The following is a 15,465-nucleotide window of genomic DNA, read 5'->3' on the forward strand; positions in this document are numbered from 1 at the left end:
TTCTTGTCAGTGCATAAAAGTGAAATATCCAGAAGTTTGCATCATCTAATGATGAAGCTCCTCAGATATAACACTTACGACATTCTTTACATTAACTGGCATAAAAAGATTCACCAATGCAAGTAATAATTTTACTGGATTAGCAAGCTCTAACATTCTCTCTAACAAAGGAAATCAATCTTGCCACAATTTATTCAGACTGAATAATTGGACTGAATAAATGAGAAACTTGTCTTGTCAAATTCCTTGGTAATTAACGAAAATGTTATAGATGGGCAAAAATGTGGTGCTGTAAAATGTCTCATTTTAGCTTGTTGATACTCTCAACTGAATCTTATTTGGCAAGTTTACTTTTATACTTAACATTAATTTTACATTTCCTTAAACAACTTTCTTGAAAAAGGATCGTGGAGAAACTTATACCAAGAATATACCACATTGCTGAGGCCACCAGAGTTAATGTTGTTGCTCAGTCCCCACTCTGCATGTTTCTGTGCATTTCTTCCTGTCTCTTTGTTTCTTGCATGCATATTCATCCGAGGTTCATTAAGTTTTCCTGCAAGAAGCTGTCGAATACATGCATTTAGTAACAGCACGACCGCTGTGACTAATCTCAATTTAGAAAGGCATCCTGTGAAAATAGGAGGTAGGGATCTTGTGCAGCCTCTAATAGCCGTTACTCTTGCCGTGGAAGAAAATTTACTCTGGAAAATGACTCTCCCTCCAACCCGAGATCAGATATGTTGATTTTTCTGAGGGAAATAAACAGTCTGGCAGCTCCCTCTCACTCCCACGTAGGCAAATTAGCTGTCACAGAGGACATTAAGCTGTCATCTTCTGAGGTTCCTCTCAAACATGTTTCCAGCATATAGATGTTGTGTGAATGTCGCTGCCCAAATGCCATTTTGGAAATGGATAGACAGATAAAAACACAAAGAAGACGTTGTGTGATGCTTACAGCCCTACTGTCTCTAGCTGACTGTGCAACCAGCTGCAGAAAAACAACATCAACCCTCATAGTCCACCATTACACAACACCACTACAGTGCCAGTGCTTGAAGTTAATTTGCTCCCTGTGTGCGAAGATGAAGTGCACCTCATTGTGCATACTAATGGCCCACATAAGGCTTTCAAAATGATAGAATGGCTCTGTTTTGGAGATGACAATTGAAAGTTAAAATTGGTTTCAGCTTATAGACACCTCTCTTCCATCATAGTGCTGATAATTATGTTGATGTATTAGTGCAAAACAGTAAACAAAGCTAATTTGCTCTCAGATCTCTCCGGTGTAGGGAAATTATGCTTTTCTTTTTTCTTTGGTTGCAGAGCTGGTAGTGGATGTTTACGTTTTACTGCACAGGTTTTTTGCACTGAAACTGCTGAAAAATGCTGCTATTTCATTCTTCATAATCTAAATCACACCGAGATGTTTATCGTCTTCTCAGGACTAAAGGTAAAAACAGATGGCTCACTGCTGTTGCTCAGTCCTCATCTGTTGTAACTTTGTCCTGTCAAGCAAATGTTCAGCAGTGCATACACAGCAATCACAGCAAGGTTTTACACTTGGTTTGCGCCCCCTTGAAGTTCACAGACTTCTAAAGGCAACAACAGTGTTTTCAGCTTTAAAGCATTGTGTGAAGATGGGTGTATGACAGTGTGATAGCTGGTTGCTGTTCTCCATGCAGCTGGTGCATGGTTTTCCATTCAGCAGAGTGATGGAGCCACGCATACACAAACACACCAATTACCCATCGCCAAAGAGGCGTATTGAGGGCAGTGCCTAAGTGGCTCTGTCACTGATTGAGAGCATTTTTTAAAATAACAGCAGCACTTGTTTAATCACTTCACGCTCTGTGTCATATTAACACTTTTTAATTAAAGAAAGAGTTCACAAATGTGCAAATCTGACAAAGCCTTAATCTCTAAAATGAATGAAAAAAACAACTTTTGTTCAATGTCTCAAACACTGGATTGCCATGAAATATGATACAGATATTCATTCCCTCTTGGGATGTTCGCCTATCATCAGGTCAACATAATTAGTTGTTTTTTGGTTTATGATCAAATACCTGCGTCCCTTTGCTGCGTGTCTTCTCCCTTTTCTCTCTCCTCCCCCTTTCCTGTTTGTCTTCATAAAGTCCATTTCTGAATGATCAATCATTTGATGTAGTGATTTTGACCATCCAATATTCAGTAGGTCAACTAAAATGAAAACTATAACCCACATACTTTTGAAATTGAATTGTGTCACATAAATCACATTCCCTTCTCTTATTCATCTCGGAAGTTATTCAAGAATAATATACAATATCCGTGTCCTCTGTCTTCCTGTGTCTATATTGTGTGAATCTCCTCGTCGTTTATCTTGAGAGCAGGTGGGAAAAGGTCAAATCAGTTCTGCTGGAGGCTAAGCTTGTGTCAGGCTGAAGATGCTGATCTGATAACGGCCTCATTAGCCGGCCTCGGCCCAACGGAAACCACAGCTGGAGGCAGGAAGTCTGCTCTGCTGGTGACAGCAACCCCCTCAGGCTCGTCATGGGCCAGATGAGCCCTGGATGACAGCTCACACACCTCTGGGCTCCATCAGTCATGACTTGTATCTGTAAACCAGAGAAAGGGACAAAGGGGCTGCTGATGCAGACTTGCCTTTGATTTTTCTTATGCGGTAGGTCAATTTTATCATGTGGCAGACAAATATAGCACTCAATATGCTGTACAGGAACATACTGTATGAAGTACTACTTGTATTGATACTGTGTTAGAAGATTGTGATATAATTCTCACATATCCTCCTTCTTTTAACATGAAAATCATTTTCTTCTCTCTTTCTCTGTCTTATGAAGCATCAGATGGATTCGAAACCCAACAGGAAATCAGACTAGCACATCTGGTGCTTCAGCTTCAAGTACAGATGGGATAATACCCAAATAGAAAGCTCCACTGTGGCAATAATGCTGCTCCTGTATGCTGCAGCTGCATGTGTACTGTCTGGTAAGGCTGCTTTGTTCCTCCTGTGACAGAGATCAGTTTATAGCCTCAGTGTGAAAGTGTGGAGGAAGAAAGATCACTCCCACCTCTCTGACTGACAGGCCCTCTGAATTTATTTCTGCTATCAGCAAAGTCAGCATGAAGTGATGCCCCCTGAGTGTGTACACAAACATGTTTGATGCTGCAGGATAATGCTGCCACTCTTCAGATGAATAAAAAAAGGCAAGAGAAGAAACTTTTTTTTTAGAAATAAACAAAACTGTGTGGTGGAGAATAAATATTTTATTGAGCTCTGTTTTAACATTCAGAAAGGAATAGGGCTATAATAGTTTATCAACGTGAAATCAATCAACAGATAATTTATTATCATTTCAATTATTTATCAAGGAAATATAATTTTCTGGTTCCAGCCTCTCAGCTTCTCTTGGTTTATAATCAGCATATATTTAAAATGTTTGTTGATCATCTTGTGATGGTTTCCACTATTTTCTGTAATTTCATAGACTAAACAATTAACAAAATATTCATAAAAGATTAGCAACAGATCAACTGATGAAGAAGATAAGAATTAATGCAAGCCGATTCAGAAATTGGGAATATGGGAACTTAATTGAAAATCATTGTTTGGTTGGTTAACCATACATATTTGATTATTTCATTAGTGTTTGGAAAGTATTTTTTTTTACTTTAAAAAGAAGTTCACAGTAAAATACATGCATGGTCTCACAAAAGTGAGGAGGTGAAAATAATAAAACAGGTGCCTGTATGTGAATTTATACATTTTATTTGTGATATTTTATATTTCACATGTGCAATATCTGAAAATCACTTGCCTCATATGTGAAAACAAATTAAATGTCTGTAAACTGATTGTGCCTGTATGTAACAGTGAAATGTGTTTCAGGTCAATATAGTAGTAGTAATAGTAGTTCTGGAGCTTTTGATCACATCACATGATCTTCATCACCGAATGGAATTGTAGAAGTTAAAATTTTCATTTTCCGGAGCATTTTTATTAACTTCTTGTCAAAAAAAAGAAATTCTGTGTTGTTGAATGAAATGCTAATTCGAATCAATAGGTGAAGACCATTATTTTCCACTGGGTGAAAACAGTGTGAAAGGATGTTTTTTTAGTTTGCCGGTAAATACTGTTATTGAGAGACAAAATAGTCCTTACTGACAGAGTGAAATAAGAGGTGAAGAGGGGTTAACTACTGCTGTCAGAGTCATCTGAATGACTGCTATTGAATGTGTGACACCTCATGTGACCTCTCTCCTCTCCTTGATGTTGCCAGTGCCGAGGTTATTCATTTCCTTGTCACCCACAACTGATGCAATCTGACTATCCCTCACTGTCGTGCCACTGTTGTTTCTCTTTTGGTCGATTTGAGCATATTGCTGGGATTAGTAGCAATGAGCCTATACATCTGCTGATCAGCGATCCTGATCGTTTTTTTTTTTCATTCGTCTGCTCTCAAAGATTCCCACGTACAGCAAAGCCTTGAGAAAAGATAGATAGCCAGTTCGTGATCGCCCATCTGTTATTTCCGGCTCCCTTCGGCGCTTTACACTGAGCTCATCGCGCCTACAGAAGCTACTTCACATGGATTTTAGTGATTCTAACTGTCATAATGTTTTTAGGCAAACACTAAGAAAGGCCAAACAGCCTTTGTGGTATCTTGTTCACTCTCAAGTGTTATTTTGGTTAAGAAAGCAGCAAGGCTGAGAGGAAAACCATGTAGTGAGTCACACTGTAGGCAATGAAGCTCCCAGTGGGACTTGCCTAGCCAGCTGTTTTTTAAAGGCAGGTGTTTCTAAGACATCTCAAGTCCTTTCATCCATGCTTTATTTCCTGCCTTGTTTTCAAGCCAGCAGCGACGAAATGTGTTGCTAATTTAAACATAATATTTTGGTCTATTTTGGTCTTGGCACTAGTTTCAGGGCATGAAATACTGTATGTCAGTGAGTCAGTAGTGTGTGGCAGTCATGTAGCCTAATCCTGATGAGGTGTTGTTGCCTAGTAATTTGACCAGTTTTTTTTTAAAGTCTGTATTTGCAAGTAAAGAGCTTGAGAGTGACTTTTGATTGCAAAAGAATAACCAGCCATTGAGACAAAACAACAGAAAGCTGAAAGTCCTGTTTCTTCTCCATTGTTGTTATGAGGTGACATATCCCCTGTATGTGGACACTGTAGTTTTTGATTCACTCCCACATCCACTGTCCTGCTGCTGTACTCACTAGAGTGTCAAATATGTATTAATGCACGCCTGAAAATAGTCCCCCAAACAAACACACAATTTATTCTTGATTGAGTAAGTTTACTACAACTACAAAATATTATTTCTCAACAACTAAAACTTCAGTCCCGAGCTGTTTTAGGAAAGTAAACTATGTATTTTTTGAGATGTTTGAACCTTTTTGACATCTTCAGTAGGAACAAACAGGCTTGGGGGTCTGAGGAAAATCAGACTAATGCAATGCTGGTTTTGGTCTTTTGTGGGAATTGTTGACAAATGAATAACCGCCTTTACTAATGACAAAAATTCTCATTGATCTGCTGTCTAGCTGACAATGGTGGACATCAAAACTCCACACAGAAAAACAAATAATGTATGTGAAAAACAAATAAACAAAGCTGAACATGTGTGTCATATTCTATACGAGTTTAGTGGTTAATTAAATAGTTGCGTGCCCTGGGCTTAAGTTCTATAATACTGTGTTTGCTTTGAACAAAACTGTGGCTCGGAAACTCTCTCAGGAGCAATAAACAACTAAATATGAACATAAAATCCACAAAGCCATAAATTCGATCTTCATTATTTTTGCAAAACTGTATGTGAAACCTTCTCCCAGTGGAGGAGTGAACTGCACAGCTCACCACGTTATTTCTGCCCTTTAGCGTATCTCTTAACTGTCACAAAAATGTCATCACCGGTATCTCACTCTGTAACCTTTTTTTGTAATACTGAAAAAGGTGACCAACACCACTATCTGCGGGTGTTTCTGATACACTTCTGTCAAATATCTGATGCAGATTTATCTTTATCCTACACAGCTTTTCCTATAATGGAAACGGTTTCATATACAAGATAGAAAATAGCTGAGGAAAACACAGTTTTATCAGCCACTGGTTTCTCAATTAGGCTGAGGCGTATTCCTCCCAGTCAAACAGTATGGTAGACACGTCTTTTGCATTGTAAACATTCACATGAGAGTGTGAGGGCTTCGCCAGAGAAACCGTGGTACTGTGCACTTCTTTGTTTCCCTCGGGTTACCCGGCACAGTCTGGACATGGCTCATAGTTATTCCTGCTCGCTCATTCATGCAAACTCTCTCCTCCTCCTCCTCCTCCTCCTCCTCCTCCTCCTCCTCCTCCTCACTCTCTTGCCTTACATATCTCTCTCAATATTCCCTTTCTCTGCCTCCCTCGCTTGCTCTCTCTCCTGCTTTCCATCTCCTTCTCTTGCAGACCCATTCATCCATAGCTGGTACATCGGTGGCTATCCTGTGTGCCATGCCTGACGCTTATGGGCTGCTCTCAGATCTCTGTCTCTCCCCTAAGCAACAGCACAGATTAAATACTTAACTTTATTCATTTTTTTTCTCTCACTCTCTCTCTCTGTCTCTCCCTCTCTCTTGTCTGGCATTAAAAATTCATCCACTCTGTGTTGTGTTAAAAGCACATTACGCAAGACTCTAAATATACCCCCTCCTGGGCAGGAAGCATTTGTCCCCTCACTGCCTTTACGTCTGTGCTCAGTCTGTGTGTACGCATGCATTGTGTACAGTGTGCGTGAGAGCTGAGGGCTTTTCCTTTGCTCTGACGCTGCATTTGTTATATCTGTCAGATCCCAGGAGGAGGAAGCGAGCTACAGTGCTCAGGAACGTCCCTCGGGTGGCAACGGGGTTATACAGCAGACTGACAAACAGGTAGGGTTAAGTAAGGACCTCTCAGATCAACAAACATGCCTGTTCCCTTCAAAATGCAGCACATGCTCACTTTTTTGTCTCTCATGATGATGGAAATGGTTTCTCACACTGAAATTGAGCTTCTGTGTCTTATTTAGTGTGGCGGCATCACCTCTTTTTACCTCCAAGACACCATTATTGCTGCAGAGTTTGACCGATTGCTCTGAAAGGCCAGTTATCGCATTGAGATGGCCGTTCAGAGAAGAAGAAAGTGTTGGTGTGTGCATCCGGCTTCAGTCTCTCCCCAGGCTGATCTGTCTGTCTGCCTCCTGCAACAAAAGCTGACAGTCAAACTGTTTGATGCTGCCTCCTGGATGAAAAGCCTCTGTAATTGGCTGCCATTACGAACTGTATGCCATCCTCGACACTGGCAGCCGAAAGAAAGAAAAACACATGTTCCCTCGTCCGATTTTCTTTAAAAATCATGTATCTGCCAAAGAGCAAAAGAATGAGTTCATTGTTGTTTAAATGGGAACTATGTTTCTCATGCGGTGTTCAATTTCTCCTCTGTGATGTTCAAATGCAAAAATCCCTGCTAGAGTCTAATTACTTGAATATAGATCTGCCGCTCTGTTTTCATTTGCACTCAATTGTTCAGTAAAAATGTCTTCTTCTGAAATCTTCAAAAACCCCTTTTTGTTTCTTTTTTTTTATGTTGACGATTCATGTACTTTAAGGTCCATGATGTTAGGCATTATTGCTCAAGTATTAAGCATGTTTAATTCCCTCTATTGGATAAAATACAATGTGTGACTAATAAGTGTGGAGAATCCAGTTTAAGCAGTGACAAACTGAAGCACTATACTACACACACACACACACACACACACTTAAACACTTAAACACACAGTCCTCTGGTGCTCTGCGCTGCTTTTTCTGTAGGTTTTGGGGTGCTTGAATCTAGCAGATCTAAACCATGATGTAAATCACAAGGCTGGCTTTGACAGAATAAGGGTTTTTGTTCTGTTTCTCCAATCGACTCCACATTTGACACCTCGTGCTTGCCAGTGCATCTCTCCGCAGACAACACCTGCCAGCTCCTCCTGCCAGCTCCTCCTGCCAGCTCCACGCTGATGTGTGGCATTCCTAACTCGATCACGATTGTGAAGATAACACCTGCAATCTGCAAAAAAGTTGAGGAAGCTGCCAGGCTCCTCCCATGATGAGACTTGTTTCTCTCTCTCTCTTTGTCTTTCTCCCTCTACTCCCGTGTCTCACCTCTCGTCATCATCAGGTGTGTGTGTGTGCAAAGACAATGAAAACAACTGTGTGACCCTCTTTAGAGGATACGAGGAGCAGAAACCATCTCGTGTACACCCTTACATGCGTCCTCTGCTCCACATTAGACAAAGACCATCAAGCCTTGAGACTGATAAAGTTGCAAAGACAAGTGGATGTAGGTGTACGTACAGTGTATGCTGCAGTGCAATGCCAAGAACATACATTAGTGAGAAGAGGCTACACTGTGGAGGAACATCTGGTCCCTCGTGGCCAATTCGTGTCTACTTGAGCACGCTGCGTATCCAATGTCCCCTTCCTCTCTCTCTCTCTCTCTCTCTCTCTCTCTCTCTCTCTCTCGGCAGAAGGCTGTCTGAGTGACAGTAGTTTGCTGCACGTTGGTCTGTTCTCTCTTCCCATGGGTCTAATTTGTGCGAGCTGCTTTTGAATTGTTGCAAAGAAGATGCAGGAACAAAGCCAGCTGAGGAGGGGGCTGGTTGGGGGGGTTAGGGGGAGGGCGTGTGGGACCTGCTGTTCCTCTGTGCCTTTAGTTCTGATGCCAATTCATCTATATTCCTCTGTTCTTCACTGCACCCCTTCCTCTTTCACCCCAAAGTGTCTCGTGTTTGCACTGTTTTCGGTGATATATAACGAAGGTGCGAGGTGAAGAGGTTAGAGGGTTAAACCTCAGTGCGGGACTTTTGTGCTCTCTGTTGCTGCTCACTTGTAGTTTGATTATTTTAACAACAATATACAGCTCTGTATACTCTAATTAGTATTTACACAGCTTGCATTTACTGGTGCAACTCTTCCCCCCCTCCCATTCTTTTCTCACAATGTCAATTTTCACCTGGCATTTGCAGCAGCAGCTAATGATATCCTTCAAAGAGTTTGACTAAGCCATGACTCAGAGACTCTGTTCCTTAAGGGAAGAGTCCTGATTTTTTAAAGTACGAGCATGGTGCTGTAGTTATTTTCTCTGCAGGAGTCAGGATGAATCAGCAACATCTGAACTCTGCAGGAAAAAAAAAGTCAAGGGAATGAGCTGAGACCTTCAAAGTGTCAGTTTTTGAAAGAAAAAAAAAGACAAACCTGTCTGTTTGACAAGTGAAGATTAGTCACCTGCAACTTTAAAAGAGGCAGGGTGCAGAGCTTCAGCAGAAAAAAAAATGTGTGTCATTCCTCTGCCCAAGGACAGCTCAGTTTCCCTTTGTACATAGCCTTTTACACCTGGATCCCCTATAGCAAGAGAGAGGAACTCCTGTCCTGACGCCTAAGCTATAATGACATGCCAATTTACAACTCCCCAAGAGAGGAATTAGGGTTACAGCATGCAAACTGCAGCTGTGACAGTGCTCATCATCTTCAAACCATGAATATGGGCACATCAGACTGTTCCCAAGTATTGCTTTTTTCAAGAATTTGAGATCCCAAATACTGAACGAATGGTGACAGACCATGTTTGAAGTTCGAAAGTTGTGTCATAGTCTTCAACTATTTGGTATTCATTGCGGATTGTGTACGGTATCATTGTTTATACGCCATAGTAGATTTACAAATACAAAAAAGTCCAGGTGAAATGAGTAAAAGATTGCATCCTGGGTTATATTGTACCCCCTATTTGACTATGTTTTGTCTTCCTGTAAAACAAAATGTGAAGCGTGCTTCTGTAAGCATGAACTAATCGATAATTAGACATTAATATTATGTCATTCCCCGATCAATCAATCTTTTACTTTCTAGCAGCACAGTACGCAAAGATTCATTTGTTAACTAGCAACAGCATGGCTAGCTGGGGGCCGGGCCTTACTGAGTACTTTATAAAACTTTATCACTTGTAAAAAAGCACAACTTTATCAGTGATTTGGGTGAAACTGGATCTTATTTTTAGTGGAGAATATTGTTTGGTTTTTCATCTGACGTAACTGCTAATGTAGCTGCTGTTAGCTAATTGCTGTTTACAGGAAATACGTAATTATACGGAAGCAAATAGCACTCTTATTTCAGTTTCATGTGGACTTTAAAGGATAATTTAGTTTTATTACAGCATGGGTCTTGTTTTTGTAGTTTATAGTTTTGTAAACTTTTTCCATCATGTCCCACTTCAGACTCTGAAAAAAGGCAATCATTATCAATGACAGGGGAACCAGAACTAATAAATAAAGAGTTGAATTTTCTGTGAACTGAAAGGTCAACACAATAGCATAAGCAAACTCATGTTTGTTTAGTTTCCGTTCATAAATCATATTGATTTAGTTTTGTTCCACTCCATATTCGCCCCCCGGTCACCCACTCTCCACCTGCAGTGACTCTGTGCCCCACCACAGGGCCTGCACCACAGTTTGAGAACCACTGGGTTAGGACAACATGGTACTTGCTAATTATTTGCTAATTACTGAGATCTATGAGCATGTCAACAAGGGTGAACAAACTTATTTGAAAGCAACCCTCCCAAAAATAAACTTAAACCTTTGAGACCACAATCTTTCCCTAACCTTAACCTTAAAATGTTAAATGTGATCAGATATTGTACAGAAAATAAATTAGACATGTTGTAAGTGCAGATATTGATTTTGCAGATATAATCAATGTTAACATTTTGCAACATGTTTCCTCATTGTGTTGATAGAAAACATACGTGCTGTTACAGATTAGTAGTATATAAACATAATTCAGGGTTGTCGGAGAAGGAGAAACGAAAGCAAACAGTAAAATTATTTCCAAAACTGCCCATAAACCTGTTTATAGACTGACCAGCTGGTTTAACCTTAACCTACTGTATTTACAGTAGCTGTGCACTGACTGATTACTACTGACATTATGTGTGTGTTCACTTTCAGTTTTACTTCCAAATACAGTGGTTTAGATAATCTGGCTAAAGTGTACGTCTGACTGCTTATTGTCAAACTTTGTTGATATCTTGGTGAATCCAGTATTATCATAACAAGAATATAGTTTTAGGTCAGTTTTTATAAGAGTAAAAGCGTCGAGTGAGAGACGCTGGGAGGTTTATTACCACATCTGTAATGATCCATGTTGGAGGAGAATGGAACATAAATCAAAGAGATCTCTTTTGAAAGACAAAGGGAAATTAAATTGGGTAATGGAGTGTGGTAATAAACTGGGGAAAAAGCTTGCATCAGATTTCACCATGCAGGCAGAAGAAGTATTGACAGTAAAAAAAAGTCCTGCTGTGAGGCTGAAATGTTCCTCTCTTTGAGTCTTTTGATTAAAAAGGAAGGGCATCGTGTTACAGGATATAACGTGAACTACTTTGTTTTTTTTAGACATTTGTGACACATGATTTATCTTCTAATTTCCGTCAACAGCCTCTGAAATGAAGACGCCTCACTTGTCAAATCTCATAAAGCCGCATCTTATTTTCTCCCTCTGCAGTTAATATGATGTTTTTTAAAGCGGCCTGTTTTCTCCCAAAGAGTTCCAGGTTTCACACATTCGACACTTGGTTCACGGCTTTCCCCTGTCCTGGTTGTGTTTTTATTTGCTTGCACATTCGCAGCTCCAGCCTTTCCCTCTCTCTCTAATGATTTCAAGAGACAAAATGAGACAGCCTGCTAACAATGGTCCCATGAGTCTGTTCTCCACCACGAGCAGAGGCGATGCATGATGTCATCTGCAAAACAAAACAAGCCTGACATCGGAAAAGAAACAATAGCCTCGCCGCCGCTGCCGCCGTCTCTGGGAAATAGGATGAGATTTTAGAGTGTGAAAGAAAAAAACCAGGCCTTAATTTGAAGAATTTACATAATACTGAGGTTTTAATTAAAGAGACAGAAACAGGAGGAAGGTGTTTCTTGTCTGACAGGTTTCTTTCCCAGGGCAGCTGTGTCGTGGGCCAAATGCGAGGAAGCAAAACACAGTCTTTTTTTTCTCTGCTGTTTAACATTATTGATGCTCCGCACAGCAACCTTTAAAACGTGCATTCATTCAAATACAGACGGGAGGTTTGACAGGATTGGATCCGAACCGAGAGGGAGATGATGGGTGATGATTATCTGGAGTGAGAAGGATGACAGCAGGCCCCAGACGGTCACCAGACATCTCCTGACTTGGCGTTTTTTCAGTTTTGAAAGGACACACTGCCAACACTTGTGTGTCTGTGTGTGTCTGTGTGTGTGTGTGTGTGTGTGTGTGTGTGAGGTGTGATGTTGAGTAAAACTTTGCGTCCTGTCGTTTTGAATTTAAATCTAATTACACCATATTAATTCAAGTGATATGCTCGCCTGTCTGCCTTTATCAGAGACACAACTGAGCATGCAAGCATAGACACACCTCTGAAAGCAGAAGTTTTCCAACTTTGACAGACTGTGAAACAGAGTCTGATGTGCTGATAGACACAGAGTATCGTGCAGGTTTTTGTACCTGGCAGGGTAAAGAAAGTAGAATCAAGAGCTTTCCTTTCTAGACATTTCTGCACTGGAGCTATAAGCTAGTGTTCTCCCTGAATCTATTGATCACTCTGCAGAAGTGTGACTTTGTTTGTTTGCTTGTGTAGGGGCGAGTGTTTCACAATTTAAAGTGCAAATAGGCTATATGTGCAGCTTTATTTCCTCAAGTTTAAAAGATTAAAAAAGAAAAGGATTTTAGTGTTCCAGAGTAAAAGGTGGGTAACAAAAGATTGAACTGGCGAGATGCTGGAAGCAGGAGTGAGAGAGGACTCCAGCGAACATCCATCACTCTGCTCAGGGTTGATTGGTCATGCCTGAGGATGAAGAAAGATGGACTGTCACTTTCCACTGAGGAGAGGCGTCTCTGTGTGGGGAAGTGTGGGGGGGGGGTGCTTGGCAGTGAGCCAAAAGGCAGCAGAGGTTGAGACGACTACTGAGCCTCTTTTGTTTGGACCTGGCTGTCCCCACCGCTCTGAAATGCTCTTTAGACACAGAGCCGTCCTCTTCGCTGTGATCCTGCACCATCCGAGAGAAGAGGCCTTTGTTCCTGCCTGGCATCGGCACATCTGCTTGGAAACCTTCACTCTACTCGGCTGCTATCACCAAGCTTCGGGAGTCTCTGAACCAGATAGCAGCCGTGTGCTAAAGCCACCACAGCCAAAATTTCTCTGCCATGTTATTTCCGGCGGCGGTGCCCCAGCTACCCGTCTGCTTCTTCTTGGTCTCATGGGACACAGTGGAAAGTCTGTTGGGTTTCCTCAGAGATGACTGCTTTCCCTTAAATAATTTAGTGCAGCCACAGAAAGCTCAGACCAATGAAGGACAGGGGCACTCACTGAGCAAAAAAACGTATGGTACTCTTTTTACCGGCTAACTGAACACACTGACCGTCACTTGAACGTCACAGTTCTGTGTGGTTACTGAGGAGGTATTTTCTGTGTGCGCAGTTGCTAAAGAAACTACCCTGAAAGTTGCAGACATCAATGACAGTGCAGTGAAGGTTCTCTCAGATGAGATGTATACTTCTAGTTAACTTCACATCAATACCTGCAGCATCATATAGAACAGACTGTAAAAACACTCTGAGCAGGATGCCAAGAAATGAAAAACAGGGTTTGAGTTTAATTGATGTAAACACAAACCAAATAATTCAGGGTTCATCTCAGAAGAAGTACAAGGAATTTTAACATTTTGCACTCTTGTAAAGTGGGGAAATTAAAGGTGTGTTCATCATCTAACCTGATGATTAAACACAGTGAGTATTGCACATGCAGGCATCGGGGTGGAAACAGTTGGGTGCATCAACTACACTCCTGCAGTAGTCAGGACAAGCGTAAAAGATGAGTTTGATCAAAGGAAGATGAATGAAGATGTAAGATTAGATTTGAAAAAATGTTTAAATACACATTTTGGCTTTAATATAAAAAAAAATAGCTTAGATAATGCAGCTTAACTAATCTTCAGCTCTAAATACTTTGTGTTTGTGAGTGTTTTGGATGGGGTTGGGTTGGTGCAGAATGTGATGTTCATTAAGTTTTTGTGTGTGCCTGTTTTTTGTATTTGTATATGCCTCAGCAGTCCCATGCCTGTTAGTTTGGTTAAAAGAGCATTGTAGCCTTAGGCTGAAAATGCTGGCCCAGGCAGCAATTAATTGAATTGATTGTAATTGTGCTCAAAAGGCTAAATGTGCTGCACAAAAAAATGAAGAACGAACACAGAGAAACAGAGCCAGGAAATGGAGCGGGAAATAAAGACAAACTAGCAGCACTGAAGGCGGAGGAATCAACAATCGCTGCATGCACAACAACACGCTGTTGTTTCCAGGTGAAGATGTACTACTGGAGACTGGAATGACATGTGTTCCCACCATAAACCTACTCATTGACCTTGCTATTATATATTGGGAGTTTATGTAAAACAACTTGTCAAGATTTAGGGTCCTTTTACTGATTATATCAGAAAGCAAATGGGCCAGTAGTTGATTTATGTGCCCCTCAGAGCGTGGCATAAGACGTCTATTTATTTGAATTGCTTAAAGAAGTAGTTTCACATTTTGGGAAATACACTTATTTGCTTTCTTGCCAAGAGTTAGATGAGAGGATTGATCCCATTCCACATTTGTAAAGTGATATCCAATGTAGCCACCAGCTAAACCCACCAGCTGCAAGAAATACTTCACATAACCCCTCATAAATGTCATTTTTCACATTTCTATTTATGTACAAGACGAAGTGTTAACTAGTGAGCTTTAGAAAGCAGTTACCTTTAGATGGAGCCAGGCAAGTTGTTTTCCCCCGGTTTCCAGTCTTGATGCTAAGCTAAGCTATCCAGCTGCTGGGTGTTTAGTGCAGAGACATCAGAGTGGTATCAGTCTTCCCATCTAACTCTGGTCAGTAAACCAAATAATCCTATTTCACAAAATATGAAACTATTTCTGTGGCTGTGTATGAAAACCTTCAGTCTGTTACATCTACTGTGTACAAGAGAATATCTTTCCACCTCCTACAAATACTGAAGTGAACTGAAGAATTTCCTGTAGATTCTGTTTGAAAAATGTGTAATTTTATAAGCTCCCTAATGACCTCGAAGAAGTAAGAAAAATTAAAAAATAGAGCAGGAAACGAGTTAACTCTGTCTTCCAATGACATTAAATGCAGGTATCATTAATGTCGCAGTCTCTCTCCTGTGAGGTGTTGCACTGCATAAACAGTCTCCACAACCTAGAAAAGTTGTCCTTGAGGGAGCAGCTCCTACTTCACTGCTGCCTCTTTATGCAATAGAAGTGGTGTGAATCTCTACAACACAACAACCTTTGATATTCATACCAAGAATCAAGCCAACCTGACCTCTCCACAACCAGCATCCACCCCCACATAATCCC

The 15,465-nt window shown here is 40.8% G+C and overlaps 1 long non-coding RNA gene across 1 annotated transcript; it reads left to right on the top strand.

Moving 5' to 3' along the window:
- The first annotated feature begins 2,861 nt into the window (after nucleotides 1-2,861).
- LOC127365203 (uncharacterized) lies at nucleotides 2,862-8,594 on the top strand. Its single transcript, XR_007885153.1, has 3 exons — nucleotides 2,862-2,991; nucleotides 6,837-6,918; nucleotides 7,056-8,594. It is a non-coding gene; the product is annotated as an uncharacterized LOC127365203 (long non-coding RNA).
- The last annotated feature ends 6,871 nt before the right edge of the window (nucleotides 8,595-15,465 follow it).

This window comes from Dicentrarchus labrax, unplaced genomic scaffold, assembly GCF_905237075.1.
Source record: "Dicentrarchus labrax unplaced genomic scaffold, dlabrax2021, whole genome shotgun sequence".
Taxonomy (NCBI): Eukaryota; Metazoa; Chordata; class Actinopteri; family Moronidae; genus Dicentrarchus; species Dicentrarchus labrax.